Consider the following 20145-nt stretch of genomic DNA (forward strand, 5'->3'; position numbering starts at 1 on the left):
ATGATCTTAGATCGCGTCTTAAGATTCCGTACAGTTATTAAAATAGTTGTGTAACAATTTCCAACGTATGGGCACACACATACAGATAAGTACGTATAGGTAAGTAATTTATAAAAATTATTTATCACGTTTATATATTATTTTCAAAATAATGATTTAATTGTTTTATAAATAATCAATTAAATAATCTATAAATATTAAAATTCTTCATTAATATTTCGCGTGTATAATATATAATGCATAGAATATTTCGGCAACGAATTACCAATAATATGTTCAGCTTTGTTGATATAAACAGTAACGCGTTATTGTTTACATATTACGGTCTCGTTGTCATGTGTGTGTGTGTGTGTGTGTGTGTGTGTGTGTGTGTGTGTGTGTGTGTGTGTGTGTGTATGTGTGTGTGTGTATGTGTGTGTGTGTGTATAGATGTAAAAATGTTTTAAGGCTTCAAAATTACAGTTATATTAAATTTTAAGATTACCTTTGATTAAATAAATCCCAGTATGGGTCCTAGGTGATTGTGCGAATAGTTCCCAGAGACCGGATATTAGTGTTCAAAGATGAGTCGTCTGAGAGGTTTTTTAGTTGCCCAACACTACCCCATCAGATCCGATCGATGCGCTATAAAGTGTATTTCTCCCTGCGCGAAAAAACAAAATTGAATTAATTAATACATTATTCAAAAACAATCGAATAAATTCAAATAATTAGCTCCGTGATGAATTGTTTAATAAATAATCAAATTTAATCAATAAATTAAAATCTAATAATTTAATATTCCGCTCGTGTATATTTTATAGTATATAAAATATTTCGACGAATTATCAATAACATAATGGTCGACTTTTACAACGTAAACAATAGCGTGCTATTGTTTGTATGTTATGGTTTTGTTATCATTTGCTCGGTGACATTCGAGCAGTAAAGTAATGATGCGAAATGCTTTGTATGTTAATTAATTGTTTAATAAATAATCGTTTAATTAATCTATAAATTGAAAAACTTCTACAATTTAATATTTTCATGTATATATTATAGTACGTAAAATATTTCGGCAACGAATTATCAATAACACGGTGTTCGACTTTTGACAATATAAACAATAGCACGCTATTATTAATATGTTACGGCTTTGTTATCATTCGCACGGTGATACTCGAGCAATAAAGTGGTACGAAACGCTTCGCATATTATCGAATTTCTTTCTAAATACGATTACGATTAATATCGAAACAATTTGATATAATTATTAATAATTAAAAATTAATTAACTTATGAAAAACGACATAGAATTGTATCGCAGCGATAAATCCTTATCGAATCGTAATCATTAATTACTGCGAATAACAATTGAAACAAAGGATACATAAAAGGGGATAAAAGAATTAATTTTGTTATAATCTTTCGATTATTAATGCTTATTATAATAATTTCTCTAACGATACTTATTAAAATTAAATAAATTTCGATCAATTTTAAATTTTCTTAATCGGCAATCACTCATAGAATATTTCAACGACGAATTATAACAATAACATAGTATAAGTCGGCCTTGGCGATATAAACAGTATCGCGATAATGTTTATGATACGATCATTCGCACAGTATCCTTGAACAATAAAGTAGTGACGTTTCATATATTATCAAATTCTTCCTTTCCATAGTCAACCTTGGCGATATAAACAGTACCGCGGTAATGTTTCTGACTTACGATTATTCGCTCAGTGGCTCTCGAGCAGTGAGGTAGTGATGTGAGACGTTCCATATATTATCAAATTCTTTCTCTAACGACAATTGCAAGTGCAACGAGAAACTTTTCGTGAGTGAGTGTAAGTGCAACGAGGAGTTCAATCGAGTGTAACGAGGATTGAAGTGCCACGAGGAAAAAGCGAAGAAAGCAAAAGAAAAAAGGAGATCTTGGAAATGGATGGATCAATAAGATATGATGTAAGTCATTAATATTTTAATTATTTATTACATTAATTATTTATTATATTGTTGCGTCCCCGCGTCCCATCCCCTTGGATGTATTCGTCACCCGTTGAATTCTTTCGGCGGGAAGTACGTCGACGGAACAAGATTGTTTCCGCGCGCGTTGTCAAGATGTTATAAACAACGACTGTCAGAGAGTCTGAGCCCAGCTGTCAAACTGTGCGGACGCGCGTCTATCTCTGATCCGTTTTACGATTATTCTGAATTTTTCTGAAGCGTGTGTCGATCGATTGTGTCACACGCGTTCGATATATATCGTTTCGCGGACGCAACAATGTATAAATTATTTATCAATAGTATATATTGTTGTATAACAACGACGGTCAGCTGAGTCGAAGGATAGCTGTCAAGCTATTCTTCCGGACGCGTTTTACATTACGGGTCGTTAACGCGAGATTTCCCCTGTTATTATTTGTTGTTTGTGTATTCTGTGTTTCTAATTAAAATTCTTAATTTCCGTTAAGAGTGTCTTGTTATTTTACGCGGTACGCGAGTGCCCGCGCGCACTGTGTTGAACGCGCTTCGATATCTCGAAGTCGCCGCCGCGGATGTAACAATATATTGAAAATTTATATATTTCTCGTTTGGTTTTATTTCTTTAATTGTGATTCAATAGTGATTTTAAATTATAATATAGAAAAAATAGAAAAAAATAGAAATTTTTTTATTTATCATATTTTTAAAAGTTTACATCTAAGAAATATAAATTATTTTGTAATATGCAATTTATAACATTAAAATATATCTATTTAAAAGTAAAAATGTAAAAATTAATTGCGCGCAATAATTAGTTTTAAAATCAATTATTTTGAACATTGCTTTATATAATAGATTTTCTCTTATCTTTTATATTTTTATTTATCGTTTATATTTGCGAATTAAAATTTATATAGTATGTTACAAAATAAATTATATATTATATTATATATAAAATTATATATAATATAACCCTCCCATGGGGTACACCTTGTCGCGGTGGGAGGGCTTAGTACTTGGATGGTGCCTTGAGGTTTATCTTAAATTTTTCTATTTATGATAAATCTTAAGGAGCCTGAAGAGGAAGCCAAGTACCCTTTCGCGTCGTCGGTGCCGTCAACGTGCCGCGGACGGCAAGCGCTTCGTTACCGCGTTTTCGCGTTGTAGTATTCTCGCGTCGTCGCGTTTTCGCGAAACTTTTGGACTTTTTCATATAAAATCCCAATTTCATTTATTGTCACGAGTCTCTACTTCAGATGCCAATTAACTGGGATGTTTCACCGAGTTTGCACACGTTGCTATGCAACGTACACTCGCGCCTTGTGCATCGCGGCACTTGGTGATGCCGGCCGCGCAGAACGTATGTCCAGTACAAAATGTACATGGGCGCGCGGGTTCGAGCTTCGCGCTCGATCGGCTTAGTGATGGTCACGCTCTACTTCGTCAAGTGATTCGGCCCGAATTGTCTAGGACTCGATCGATTGTTCGGAATGGTCGTTAATGGGTCCCTTCTCTTTGCTCGTCTACAGCCACACGCCCAGCGTGTGTTAACCCTGTCGAGGAGTCGAGTGGATTCCCCTAGGCACGATTTTCGCTCGGTAAAAGGGGTTGCCTCCCCATTTTCTAAATTGCTGAATGTTAGCATTTAAAAAATGTGGGTATCCTCTTCTTTTACCGTCTACTAGCCTTGTGTACTGCGCTAGTGATATAGCATCCGTGCGGGTCACCTGAAATCGTGCTTAGCGGGTCCAGGTTCGATATGAGATAGGATAATTATGCGCGAAAAAGAGCTGGTGAACTTCATTTTCCTCTATTTCCGTCAATCGTTTCGTCTTCTTTCCGGTTTGGGCCTAGTCCTTGCTCGTTGTATCGTTGCATTCCCGACCGGTTGGCTCGAAGCTGATTCTCAAAAGTGAAATGGGATTTTCGCTCGTACCGAAACCGGGTGCCGTTAAAAGTATATACATATTAAGTATATACACGCGCGATCAAATATACAATTTTTAATCGCATCGAAATAGTGCGGACATCGTTAAGTATCGCGCGTAAAATAGCGGAAATAGCGATATAAAAATATCGCTCGTGAGTGCGGGAGTGTCGTTGAAAGTATCGCGCGTTAACAACATCAGAGAAGGAGGAGGTCTGGGAGAGACATCAGGCACCGGTAAAGCAACTCTATGGTAAATAAATTATATTACTTATATATAATTATTTATTAATTTCTACGCGAGATTTAAATTAAGTAATTAATCGCGTAATTTAACTTTTTATTTACATGACTTAAACAAGAGAAAAAGGCGAGAAATTTTTACATGAAAACTGTAATCTAAAAGTTTTTACTTTTGAATAGCTTTTAATAGTATTATTAAGTCATTAAACTTATTAAAAAGAATTATAATTTATTAATAGAATTATAATTATAAACTTCTTAATAGAAATATTAAATTATTAGTTAATAGTAGAATCTTTTTCAAAATTTATAAAATTGTTTATCTGCTTATTGTTATATGCGTTGGATATAAAATTAAATACATATAATAATAATTTTTTGAAATGTTAATTTTTTGACCGTAACTACAATTGGAATCTTCTCTGTATGTTACAGATCAATGAACTATTGTAAGAGGAGGAGGAGGCCTGGGAGAGGCATCTTGCATCGGCGAAGCAACTTGATGGTGAATATTTATTATTTGTATATCGATTGTTATAAATCGCACAATAAAATATTTGTATATCGATTGTTATAAATCGCACAATAATAGTAGAATCTTTTTCAAAATTTATAAAATTGTTTATCTGCTTATTGTTATATGCGTTGGATATAAAATTAAATACATATAATAATAATTTTTTGAAATGTTAATTTTTTGACCGTAACTACAATTGGAATCTTCTTTGTATGTTACAGATCAATGAACTATTGTGAGAGGAGGAGGAGACCTGGGAGAGGCATCTTGCATCGGCGAAGCAACTTGATGGTGAATATTTATTGTTTGTATATCGATTGTTATAAATCGCACAATAAAATATTTGTATATCGATTGTTATAAATCGCACAATAATAGTAGAATCTTTTTCAAAATTTATAAAATTGTTTATCTGCTTATTGTTATATGCGTTGGATATAAAATTAAATACATATAATAATAATTTTTTGAAATGTTAATTTTTTGACCGTAACTACAATTGGAATCTTCTTTGTATGTTACAGATCAATGAACTATTGTGAGAGGAGGAGGAGGCCTGGGAGAGGCATCTTGCATCGACGAAGCAACTTGATGGTGAATATTTATTATTTGTATATCGATTGTTATAAATAGCACAATAATTCGTTCTTATAATTTAAAGGAATTAAAGAAAAAATTAAAGAGAAAGATTTTTATAAAAATCATATTAAAAATTTCTATTTAAAAAATAATTTCAAACTTTATAAATTCTTTCCATACGTGTTTATATCTGCTTATTATTTTACACACCGGATATGAAATTCCGCACAATAATAATTTTTTGAAATATTGATTGTATTTTGAGCTGTGTTATAAATGAATTTTATATTTGCATGTTACAGACGTAGTTTCAATAACGACAACATAATTTCGATAAAGACAACTCCGTAACTTCAATAACAACCCTGTAACTTCGATAACGACAACTCCGTTATTGCACATCAATGGCCCGGTGAGTGACAAAAACTTTTATTTAATTTTAATGTAACGGATCCATAGAGATTGCAGATGTAGATTGTAGATAAATCCGTTGCCTTAAAATGGATGAGCTAGGATAGTTTAAATTAAATAATTTTTAATAGATTCGTTCGAAATGTAATGCATCACGAAAATATATTGCAGTATTTTAACTATAAAGAAAGAAAATCGAGAAAAGATTATTTTTGTATAAATTTTACCTAATTTATTGAAAAGAACACTAAAAATTTTATCAATTACATCTGATGCTAATTTATTTTTATAACGCGCATTTATCTTATTCACTTATCTTATTTCTAATATCTTATAGCTCATCCATTATAGAATTTGTTGTAGATATTGTTTTTAAGCTTAATATAAAGCCAAATAAATCATTAATGAAATAACTTGTAATATGATAAATGTAATATGATTAATGTTATACACATATTAATTTTATATTTTATTATAAATTGTGTATTACTATAAAAATTTATTATTTATATATATTATTATAATATCAATCAATCTTTATTGGTAATCTGGACAGAGGTTTTTATATTATCAGAATTTTATATATTATACTAGGCTGCTAACAACTAAAGTCAGGATAACCATTTACAATTGGGCAGGATACATATACAGATTAGATTAATATATACATATTATTTCATTTCGCCGGCATTTATTAAAATAAATATAAACTGCAACGAGATAAAAATAAATATAAGCAGTTATAAAATATTAAAATATAGTATTAAAATAAATATACAAGCAATAATTATATAAATTACAATAGCATCTTTCGAGAGTGACAGTGTTATGTTAAATTCTGTGATACCCGGAATAAATTCTGCCCAATTATAAACGGTTGCTCTTGTTTTATATTTTACCATATGAAATATGGCCGTGTTAGCACTCTAATACAATATATAGAAATTTGTAATTTGGCTTTACTTCAGTTTAAAAAATGAAATTGAATTTATTTTTAAAAATGCTTTAAAAATAAAATCTAAATTATTTAAATTATTTTTTTCAGGAATATTAAGAAAATTGTACATAATTATTAGTGTTTAAAAAATATCATGAATACATTCTTATGCAAATTACACGAAAAATTATCCAAAGTATACGTATAATAATTATATAATAATAATTTATTAAATTAACATATTTAATTCTATATATTTATTGAAATAATCATAAAAGAGTAACTGTTTGTATTTCCATATCAAAGAGTCATTAATAAATTCGGAAAATTTTTATATATAAATTTTAGATATATATGTATAATTTTATATATTTTAAATTTCATAAATATTTGATTAGAAACTTTACAAATATTGCTAATTTTCGTGTCGGTATTAAATATAAAAAATGTAAAAATGTAAAAATACGATGTTAAATTAATGATTAAATACAAGCTTCACAAAATTTGACGAACGTCTTCGTTATAGAATCGCGGCTCAATTATAAATTTAATGATACACTTTTCGTTAGATTTATCTATTTATGAATTCCATATCGCGCGGAACTGAATATTCATTAAATAAATTATGATAGCGAAAATACCGTGCTCTTTCCGCGTTCTTTTCGCGTTTTTAGACGAGATTGCCGTTTTAATAAAGGATCTTATTGCCGTCCCTCTCAAATAATATTCTTAAATATTGCTAATTAAAAATAAAAAAATATCGAATAAGAGTATAAAGAGTCGATGTTAAGTTAGCGATTAAGTATTAGCATCACAAAATTTAACGATCGCCTTCAATATTATAGAATCGCGCGTTAATTATTATGAATTTAATAATTTATTTTTTCAGTTATTATATTGGTACACTTACGAATTTCGTGCCGGAAAATATTCATTAATAAATTAATAAATTACGGTTGCGAAAACACCGTGTTTTTCCTTCGTTCTTTTCGCGTTCTTAGACGAAATTGCCATTTTAATAAAGGATCTTATCGCTGTCCCTTTCGTGAAATAATATTCCTGAATATTGCGCTAATTAAATAAAAGAAATATGGAATAAGAGTGTGAAGATTCGATGTTAAGTCAACGATTAAATATTAGCTTCATAAAATTAAACGATCACCTTCGATATTATAGAATCGCGAGTTAATTATTATGAATTTAATAATTTGTTTCTTCGGTTATATTTGTGTATTTACGAATTTCGTATCGGAAAATATTTATAAATAAATTAATAAATTACGGTTGCGAAAACACCGTGTTTTTCCCTCGTTCTTTTCGCGTTCTTAGACGAGATTGTCGTTGTAATATAAGAGTCTTATCGTTGTTTTTTTCGTTAGGTAAACGTTAATGAAAGTTGCGTGACTCGTACCGCCGAGGAGTCGAAACGATTTTCATCATGGAGAATTATTTCTTATCGGTTTTTGTAAGATCCATTCGCGACGTCTAGTTCGGTGCCTCGTTGAAAATTGGGAATTTTTATTGTAAGATTGGAACTAATCCCAGGTTTTCCTGACAATTTCCGACAGCAATGATTTCGGTAGTCATTCAACGACGAACGCCATACGCTTCTTTAAAGTCGAATTAATTTAAATAATATATATTTAGATGTGAGAGAAAATGCATCTATTTTTTTCTTCTCGTTAAAAATGTTCTGTCATTATTAGGATTGGTATTATTATTGTCTAATGCCAGAAAGATTTAATAGTAGATTAAATATGGATATAGCGTTGTGTATAAATTTTTATTTTTTAAGTCATTTCATATTGTAATAGTTTTTATTAATTGTTTGATAAAAATGATTACGAACGAATATATTTTATTATTAATTATTAATTATTTCTAGGTACTGGGGATATTAATATTAGTTTTTAGTTTCTTTTAAGAAACTATTTGCAGGTATTGGACATCCATCGCCATTTTAGAATATTAGTTTTTAGATATATACCATTTTATATATATGTATAATAAAATACATGCACAAATTAACGTATCCAAAATATTTTTATAATTTTTATTAATATTATATATTATATATACGCGAAATTATACATGAATGTTATATAAAATGTGCGAATACTTAAAAATTTTGAGACGAATCGAATGGGTACCCTTATATCAGCAAGATATTGATTAAAAGAAAAAAAATTATTAATTTAAACATTATAAGAATAAGAATTTAGAAAATTAATCTAGAATTAATTATATATTTAAAATTATTTTATTTATTTTATTTTGCACACTATTCGAATTGAAATTTTTTAAATCTTGCTGTTATCGGGTTCGATTCGTCTCGCGCGCGCAAACGGTACCCCAAAATTATTGTGTTCGCACATTTAACACAAACTTCAATGGTGCATGGATTTTATTATTTATAAATATAATCGTTCGTAATCACATTTCTATAAAAAAAAATCGTTATATCCATTTAATTTTGCAATAAAGAAATATATTTCTTAATAATGAAAGAACATGTTTTCTGACGTGCATATCAATTTCGTGAATAGAAGATAATGACGAGGGAATTGTCGTTGATTTATTACTGAAATCATTGCTATTGGGAATAGTCCGGAAGATCCGGGATTCGTTCCCTCCTACAGTGAAGTTCCCGACGTTCAATGGATCACTTAACTTTTCTTCGCAGATTGATCTTGCGAAATCTGATGAGAAACAAGATGTTAATCGTTCTCCATTTTTAAGATCGCTCCTCTTTTATTGGATATTACCGGTATGTCATCCGCGTATCAAATGACGTCGAATTATATTATAAGAATTATGCGCAATCGTATATTTTGAATATTATAGATTTATTTATTCGTGTCTATTGAGGGCGCTTCGATTATCATATTATAAAAATTAATACATGTCGCAATCGGATATTCCGAATATTATCGATTTATTTTATTCGTCGCGTTTTCTCGTAAATTCAAATCGCGATTTATCTTATAAAGATTCGCAAATGACTCGGATAGTGAGAACTATATTGGCAAACATTATAGACATCAAATTGTCTGTCGAAATATCTTCGCATTTATGATAATAATTATATCGCGCGCGATAATAATGTCTATCGAGAAGCGCTTCGGTTATTATATTATAAAAATTAATATAGATATCGCGCAATCGGATATTCCGACTATTACCGATTTATTTATTTGTCGCGTTTTCTCGGGAATTTTAAATCGTGATTTATCTTATAATTTAATCGTTGACTTATACATTGAACCTTTGTTTATCCTTCCACGTCTTTGAATATTGTTTTTAATAGTCCGCGCAAAAGGCGCTAGTAGTGCGAATATTTTTTGCTACTATTTAAAAGACGATCGTTAATTTTCTTAATGAATGTTTTAATCGCGATTATTTACAAATTGTGTGATAATTTGAGTGATAATAATATATCGCGCACGCGTCTTGATGATTTCGATTATCATATTATAAAAATTTTCCATTTTATCTTATTTAACTAATCATACGCGAGATAGGATATGTATCTTATTTGACGGCGTTCATATAAAATTGCGTGTTAATCGCAAATAAATCGGATAGTGAATTTTATATTCGCAAATATTACAGACCTCGAATGTCTGTCGATATATATCTTCGCACTTATATGTGACAGCATAATTATATTGCGCGCGTATCTATTGAGGGCTTCGCGATTATTATATTATAAAAATTATACGTATCGAATATTCCGTGTATTATCAATTTATTTATTCGTCGCGTTTTCTCACGAATTTTAAATCACGATTTATCTAACTTAATCGCTGACTTACATCGAAACTTTGTCTATCTTTCCACGTGTTTGAATATTGTCTTTTATAGTCTGCGCTAGTAGTGCAAATATTTTTTTTCTACTATTTAAATAGACGATAATTTTATTAATGATTAATCGCGACTATTTAAATTATTATATAAATCTTATTAAACTCTACTAATACATCGACAATTAGAGGTATAGTTAGATAGTTAAATTATTAGAGAGGGACTTTGATAAAATCATTCGTTCCGTTATTCTCTATTAAGCGTGACGAACAACGCGATTTTTTAATTATATGTTAATTATATTCAAAATTGTAAAGTCTTAAGATTCATTTTATTTCATTTAACTAATCATGCGCGAGATGCAACATGTATTTTCAATATGTATTTTTTCAATCACGACATTTATATAAAATAGCGTATTAATCGCAAATAAATCGCAAATAAATTCGCGAATATTACAGACCTTAAATGTCTGTCGAAATATCTTCGCACTTGTGTGTGATAGTAATTATATCGCGCGTGTCTATAGCGGCACCGATTATATTATAAAAATTATACATATCGCAATCGAATATTCCGAATATTGTCGATTTATTTATTTGTCGCGTCTTCTCGCGAATTGTAAATCGTGATTTATCTTCTAAAAATTCGCAAATAAATCAGACAATAAATTCTATATTAGCAAATATTATAGATCTCGAAATATCTTCGTATTTGTTTGATAATAATTTCGTCGCGCGCTGTCTATCGACGGTTTCAATTTTCATATTATACCAAAATTATGCGTATCGTAATCGAATATTCCTAATATTATCGATTTATTTATTCGTTATTTTTTCTCGCAAATTTTAAATCGTCATTTATCTTGTATTTAAATCACTGATTTATAATCGACGCTTGCTCTATCTTTTCGCGTTTTGAATATTGATAACCTACATAAAATGCGCCAGTAATGCAAATACTTTTCTCTACAATCAAAAAAACGATCAATAATTTTATTAATGACTCTTTTGATCACGATTATTTACGTTTAAACGTTATTTATATAAAACTAATTTCTATTCTTAAATTTTATTATTGTATGTCAATTATTAATAATAAATATCGCGTAATTCATCATTGCTAATCAGTCTTGTTTGGACTACGTAGAAATTTTTAATAAATTTTATATTATTCATATATTTTGGATACTTTCGTGTAATTCTTTGTAATAAATTAAAATTATTTTTAAAAAATTAAATTGAATTTAGTTTTTAAAAAGTTTTAAAAATGAAATTTAAATTATCAAAATTATTTTCAAGAAGATTCAACAAATTGTATAATTATAAATGTTCAAGATATATTTTAAAAATTAAAAATATATCATATATATGTGTAAATTAATATATAGCTATAATATTAAGTCCAAATATTGATGCTATTAATATCAAATTATTTATGTTATTAAACATTTGAATAAATCGAGTACATATATTTGATATTGATAACATCATAAATTGTATTTTGTAAATTGTAAATAGTTATAATTGTATATTAATTATAATCCAATATTGATATTTTTAATTATTGACATAGTTTTGTATAAAATACAATTATAACTATAATGATATTACATAAAATTGTATTTACGATTTTAAATTACGTGAATACATTCTTATGTAAATTACACGAAAAATAATTGAAAGTATACGTATAACGATTATATAATATTAATGTAAAAATTCGATACTAAATTAATGATCGAATATAAGCTTTACAAAATTTGACGAACGCCTTCGTTATAGAATCGCGATTCAATTATTATAAATTTAATGATATGCTTTTCGTTAGATTTATCTATTTATGAATTTCATGTCACGCGGAACTGAATACTCGTATTCGTAAAATAAATTAATAAATTATGATTGCGAAATTCCGTGCTCTTTCCGCGTTCTTTTCGCGTAATTATACAAGATTATCGTTTTAACAAAAGAATTTTATCCCTGTCCCTCTCGTCAGATAATATTCCTAAATATTGCTATTTAAATATAAAGAAATATCGAATAAGAGAGTGAAGATTCGATGTGATAAGTCAACGATTAAATATTAGCTTCACAAAATTTATCGCGATAACCTTCGCTATTAAAGAATCGCGAATTAATTATTATGAATTTAATAATTTGTTTCTTCAGTTATATTTATATTTACGAATTTCGTATCGGAAAATATTCATAAATAAATTAATAAATTACGGTTGCGAAAACACGGTGTTTTTCCCGCGTTCTTTTCGCATTCTTAGACGAGATTGTCGTTGTTCCTTTCGTTAAATAAACGTTAATGAAAGTTGCGTGGCTCGTACCGCCGAGGAGTCGAAACGATTTTCATCATGGAGAATTTTTTCTCATCGGTTCTTGTGAGATCCATTCGCGACGTCTAGTTCGGTGCCCTGTTGAAAATTGGGAATTTTTATTGTAAGATCCCACAATGGCTCTTATGTGGCACGTGCATTTAATGCGTTGAACGCATTGCGTCGTCGGTGCCGTCAACGTGTCGCGGACGGCGGCGTCTCGTTTCCGCGTTTTCGCGTTTAGCTTTCTCGCGTCATCGCGTTTTCGCGAAACTTTTGGACTTTTTCATATAAAATCCCAATTTCATTTATTGTCACGAGTCTCTACTTCCGATGCCAATTAACTGGGATGTTTCACCGAGTTTGCACACGTTGCTATGCAACGTACACTCGCGCCTTGTGCATCGCGGCACTTGGTGATGCCGGCCGCGCAGAACGTATGTCCAGTACAAAATGTACATGGGCGCGCGGGTTCGAGCTTCGCGCTCGATCGGCTTAGTGATGGTCACGCTCTACTTCGTCAAGTGATTCGGCCCGAATTGTCTAGGACTCGATCGATTGTTCGGAATGGTCGTTAATGGGTCCCTTCTCTTTGCTCGTCTACAGCCACACGCCCAGCGTGTGTTAACCCTGTCGAGGAGTCGAGTGGATTCCCCTAGGCACGATTTTCGCTCGGTAAAAGGGGTTGCCTCCCCATTTTCTAAATTGCTGAATGTTAGCATTTAAAAAATGTGGGTATCCTCTTCTTTTACCGTCTACTAGCCTTGTGTACTGCGCTAGTGATATAGCATCCGTGCGGGTCACCTGAAATCGTGCTTAGCGGGTCCAGGTTCGATACGAGATAGGATAATTATGCGCGAAAAAGAGCTGGTGAACTTCATTTTCCTCTATTTCCGTTAATCGTTTCGTCTTCTTTCCGGTTTGGGCCTAGTCCTTGCTCGTTGTATCGTTGCATTCCCGACCGGTTGGCTCGAAGCTGATTTTAGTAAGTGAAATGGGATTTTCGCTCGTACCGAAACCGGGAATGCTGTCCAAAGTATATACATATTAAGTATATACATCGCGCGATCAAATATAAAAATTATATGTATCGTGAACAAATATTCCGCATATTATCGACTTATTTATTCGTCGCGTTTTCTCGTGATTTCAAATCATGATTTATCTTATAAAGATTCGCAAATGACTCGGACAGTGAGTACTATATTCGTAAACATTACAGACATCAAATTGTCTGTCGAAATATCTTCGCATTTATGTGATAATAATTATATCGCGCGCGATAATAATGTCTATTGAGGGCGCTTTGATTATTATATTATAAAAGATATACATATCGCAATCGGATATTCCGAATACTATCGATTTATTTAGTCGTCGCGTTTTCTCGAGAATTTTAAATCGCGATTTATCTTATAACTTAATATTATCTTAATTTAATCGTTGACTTGTACGTCGAAGCTTTGTCTATCTTTCCACGTGTTTGAATATTGTCTTTTATAGTCTGCGCTAATAGTGCAAATATTTTTCTTTACTATTTAAAAAGACGATAATTTTATTAATGATTAATCGCGATTGTTTAAATCATTATTTAAATCTTATTAAACTCTACTAATACATCGACAGTTAGAGATATAGTTAGATAGTTAAATTATTAGAGAGGGACTTTGATAAAATCATTCGTTCCGTTATTCCCTATTAAACGTGGCGAACAACGCGATTTTTTAATTATATGTTAATTACATTTAAAATATGTAAAGTCTTAAGATTCATTTTATTTCATTTAACTAATTATGCGCGAGATGCAATATTTATTTTCAACATGTATTTTTCAATCGCGACATTTATATAAAATAGACATTTATATTAATCGCAAATAAATTCGCAAATATTACAGACCTTAAATGTCTGTTGAAATGTCTTCGCACTTGTGTGTGATAGTAATTATATCGCGCGTGTTTATTAGGGCTCCGATTATATTATAAAAATTATACATACCGCAATCAAATATTCCGAATATTGTCGATTTATTTATTTGTCGCGTCTTCTCGGAAATTGTAAATCGCGATATATCTTCTAAATATTCGCAAATATATCAGACAATAAATTCTATATCCGCAAATATTATAGATCTCAAATGTCTCGAAATATTTTCGCATTTGTTTGATAATAATTATGTCGCGCGCTGTCTGTTGGCGGTTTCGATTATCAATTACATAAATTATTCATTATTATTACAAAAATTATGCATATCGTAATCGAATATTCCTAATATTATCGATTTATTTATTCGTTATCGTATTTATCCGTTTTCTCACGAATTTTAAATCGTTATTGATCTTGTATTTTAATGTATTTTGACTTACATCGAAGCTTGATCTATCTTTTCGCGTTTTGAATAAAATTCTATTATGTCGATTAATAATAATAAATATCGCGTAATTCATCATCGCTAATCAGTCTTGTTTGTAGAACTTTTTAATAAATTTTATAGTATACGTATATTTTAAATACTTTCGTGTAATTCTTTGTAATAAATTAAAATTGTTTTTAAAAAATTAAATGTAATTTATTTTTAAAAATATTTTAAAAATGAAATTTAAATTATCAGTTATTTTCAAAAAGATAAAACAAATTGCATAATTGTAAATGTTCAAAATATATTTTAACATGTTATATTTTATTTAAAAAATTAAAAATTAAATATATAATTTACACATATATGTGATATATAATATTAAGTCCAAATGTTAATGCTGTCAATATCAAATTATTTATGTTATTAAACATTTGATAATAAAACGAATCCATTTATTTGATATTGATAACATCATAAATTCTATTTTGTAAGTTGTAATTTGTAAGTAGTAAATTGTGTTTTATAAATTGTAAATAGTTATAATTGTATATTAATTATAATTTAATATTGATATTTTTAATTATTGATATTTTTGATATTGATATTTAATATTGATATTTTTATTTTATTGAGATAATTGTGTATAAAATACAATTATAACTATAATTATATTATATAAAATTGTATTTAAGATTGTCAATTATATCAATGCATTCTTATGTAAATTACAGGAAAAATGGTCGAAAGTATACGTATAATGGTTATATAATAGTAATTTGTTAAATTAACATATTTGTTTCTATAGTACATATTTTTGAAATATTCATAAAAGAGTAACTATTTATATATTCATATCAAAGAATCATTAATAAATTCGGGAAATTTTTATATGAAATGTAAAAATTCGATGCTAAATTAATGATTAAATGTAAGCTTTATAAAATATGACGAACGTCTTCGTTATAGAATCGCGAGTCGATTATTATAAATTTAATGATATACTTTTCGTTAGATTTATCTATTTATGAATTCCATATTGCGCGGAACTGAATACTCGTCTTCGTAAAATAAATGAATAAATTATGATTACGAAAATACCGTGCATTTCCGCGTTCTTTTCGCGTTGTTTTCGCGTTCTTATACAAAATTATTGTTTTAACAAAAGAATTTTCCCTCTCGTTAGATAATATTCCTAAATATTGCTAATTATATATAAAGAAATATCGAATAAGTGAAGATTCGATGTTATAAGTCAACGATTAAATATTAGCTTCACAGAATTTAACGATCACCTTCGATATTATAAAATCGCGAGTTAATTATTATGAATTTAATAATTTGTTTCTTCGGTTATATTTGTGTATTTACGAATTTCGTATCGGAAAATATTTATAAATTAATTAATAAATTACGGTTGCGAAAACACCGTGCTTTTCCCTCGTTCTCTTCGCATTCTTAGACGAGATTATCGTTTTAATAAAAGAGTAATCGTTGTTCTTTTCGTTAGGTAAACGTTAATGAAAGTTGCGTGACTCGTACCACCGAGGAGTCGAAACGATTTTCATCATGGAGAATTATTTCTTATCGGTTTTTGTAAGATCCATTCGCGACGTCTAGTTCGGTGCCCCGTTGAAAATTGGGAATTTTTATTGTAAGATTGGAACTAATCCCAGGTTTTCCTGGCAATTTCCGACAGCAATGATTTCGGTAGTCATTCAACGACGAACGCCATACGCTTCTTTAAAGTCGAATTAATTTAAATAATATATATTTAGATGTGAGAGAAAATGCATCTATTTTTTTCTTCTCGTTAAAAATGTTCTGTCATTATTAGGATTGGTATTATTATTGTCTAATGCCAGAAAGATTTAATAGTAGATTAAATATGGATATAGCGTTGTGTATAAATTTTTATTTTTCAAGTAATTTCATATTGTAATAGTTTTTATTAATTGTTTGATAAAAATGATTACGAACGAATATATTTTATTATTAATTATTAATTATTTCTAGGTACTGGGGATATTAATATTAGTTTTTAGATATATACCATTTTATATATATGTATAATAAAATACATGCACAAATTAACGTATCCAAAATATTTTTATAATTTTTATTAATATTATATATTATATATACGCGAAATTATACATGAATGTTATATAAAATGTGCGAATACTTAAAAATTTTGAGACGAATCGAATGGGTACCCTTATATCAGCAAGATATTGATTAAAAAAAAAAAATTATTAATTTAAACATTATAAGAATAAGAAAATTTTAGAAAATTAATCTAGAATTAATTATATATTTAAAATTATTTTATTTATTTTATTTTGCACACTATTCGAATTGAAATTTTTTAAATCTTGCTGTTATCGGGTTCGATTCGTCTCGCGCGCGCAAACGGTACCCCAAAATTATTGTGTTCGCACATTTAACACAAACTCCAATGGTGCATGGATTTTATTATTTATAAATATAATCGTTCGTAATCACATTTCTATAAAAATTGCTATATCCATTTAATTTTTAATAAAGAAATATATTTCTTAATAATGGAAGAACATGTTTTCTGACGTGAATATTAATTTCGTGAATCGAAGATAATGACGAGGGAATTGTCGTTGATTTATTACTGAAATCATTGCTATTGGGAATAGTCCGGAAGATCCGAGATTCGTTCCCTCCTACAGTGAAGTTCCCGACGTTCAATGGATCACTTAACTTTTTTTCGCAGATTGATCTTGCGAAATCTGATGAGAAACAAGATGCTAATCGTTTTCCATTTTTAAGATCGCTCCTCTTTTTATCGCATATTACCGGTATATCACCCGCGTATTTGATAACTTCGATTATTATATTATAAAAATTATATGCAATTAAATATTTGAAATATTATCGATTTATTTATTCGTCGCGTTTTCTCGTGAATTCAAGTCGCGATTTATCTTATAAAGGATTCGCAAATGAATCGGACAGTGAGTACTATATTCGTAAACATTATAGACATCAAATTGTCTGTCGAAATATTTTCGCATTTATATGATATTAATTATATCGCGCGCGATAATAATGTCTATTGAGGGCGCTTCGATTATTATATTATAAAATATATACATATCGCAATCGGATATTCCAGATATTATCGATTTAATTATTCGTCGGGAATTTTAAATCGCGATTTATTTTATAATTTAATATTTTATAATTTAATCGTTGACTTACATCGAATCTTTGTCTATCTTTCCACGTCTTTGAATATTGTCTTTAATAGTCCGCGCAAAATGCACCAATAATGCAAATACTTTCTCCTACAATCGAAGAAACGATCAATAATTTTATTAATGACTTTTTTGATCATGATTATTTACGTTTATACGTTATTTATATAAATCTAATTAAATTCTATTAAATTCTATTATTGTATGTCGATTATTAATAATAAATATCGCGTAATTAATCATCACTAATCAGTCTTGTCTGGTCTATATAAAAATTTTTAGTAAATTTTATATTATACGTATACTTTGGACACTTTCGTGTAATTCTGTATAATAAATTTTATTTTGTATTAAATTTCAAATATTTTATATTAAATTTGTATTATATTTTGTAATATACATTGTATATTATATATTCTGTATTAAATTTTGTAATATATTTTGTAATATATTTTGTAATATATATATTTGTAATGTAATTATTTTTATACTACATAATTTAATATTTTGTAATGTGTTTTTTATGTAAATTGCAAATTATAATTATAATTTACGTTGTATACATTATAATTATGTAATATATATTTTATATATGTATTATATTCTCTGTTTGGAAACTCTGTATTAAAAGAAAATAAAAATAAAATAAAAATTTTCCTCCTCAATGTATCTCCTCACCTTAACGAAGACATTTGCTGGATGAGGAGGTTTCAGTACTCTTATGAACCTGAGAGCTATGCCGGCGGTAACATACGCTGATATTCATATTCTTATATTTAAATTCATTTTAATAATGATCTTAGATCGCGTCTTAAGATTCCGTACAGTTATTAAAATAGTTGTGTAACAATTTCCAACGTATGGGCACACACATACAGATAAGTACGTATAGGTAAGTAATTTATAAAAATTATTTATCACGTTTATATATTATTTTCAAAATAATGATTTAATTGTTTTATAAATAATCAATTAAATAATCTATAAATATTAAAATTCTTCATTAATATTTCGCGTGTATAATATATAATGCATAGAATATTTCGGCAACGAATTACCAATAATATGTTCAGCTTTGTTGATATAAACAGTAACGCGTTATTGTTTACATATTACGGTCTCGTTGTCATGTGTGTGTGTGTGTGTGTGTGTGTGTGTGTGTGTGTGTGTGTGTGTGTGTGTGTGTATGTGTGTGTGTGTATGTGTGTGTGTGTGTATAGATGTAAAAATGTTTTAAGGCTTCAAAATTACAGTTATATTAAATTTTAAGATTACCTTTGATTAAATAAATCCCAGTATGGGTCCTAGGTGATTGTGCGAATAGTTCCCAGAGACCGGATATTAGTGTTCAAAGATGAGTCGTCTGAGAGGTTTTTTAGTTGCCCAACACTACCCCATCAGATCCGATCGATGCGCTATAAAGTGTATTTCTCCCTGCGCGAAAAAACAAAATTGAATTAATTAATACATTATTCAAAAACAATCGAATAAATTCAAATAATTAGCTCCGTGATGAATTGTTTAATAAATAATCAAATTTAATCAATAAATTAAAATCTAATAATTTAATATTCCGCTCGTGTATATTTTATAGTATATAAAATATTTCGACGAATTATCAATAACATAATGGTCGACTTTTACAACGTAAACAATAGCGTGCTATTGTTTGTATGTTATGGTTTTGTTATCATTTGCTCGGTGACATTCGAGCAGTAAAGTAATGATGCGAAATGCTTTGTATGTTAATTAATTGTTTAATAAATAATCGTTTAATTAATCTATAAATTGAAAAACTTCTACAATTTAATATTTTCATGTATATATTATAGTACGTAAAATAT

At 29.0% G+C, this 20145-nt stretch overlaps 1 long non-coding RNA gene across 1 annotated transcript; it reads right to left on the bottom strand.

Moving 5' to 3' along the window:
* Positions 1–330: 330 nt before the first annotated feature.
* LOC145966683 (uncharacterized) lies at positions 331–14930 on the bottom strand. The gene is made up of 2 exons (XR_014437126.1): positions 14714–14930; positions 331–643 (listed from the first exon to the last, which is right to left on the bottom strand). It is a non-coding gene; the product is annotated as an uncharacterized LOC145966683 (long non-coding RNA).
* Between the last annotated feature and the right edge of the window lie 5215 nt (positions 14931–20145).

Source organism: Camponotus vicinus, unplaced genomic scaffold (genome assembly GCF_025532165.1).
Source record: "Camponotus vicinus isolate PSW18456_S1 unplaced genomic scaffold, iyCamVici1.0 SCAF_2, whole genome shotgun sequence".
Taxonomy (NCBI): Eukaryota; Metazoa; Arthropoda; class Insecta; order Hymenoptera; family Formicidae; genus Camponotus; species Camponotus vicinus.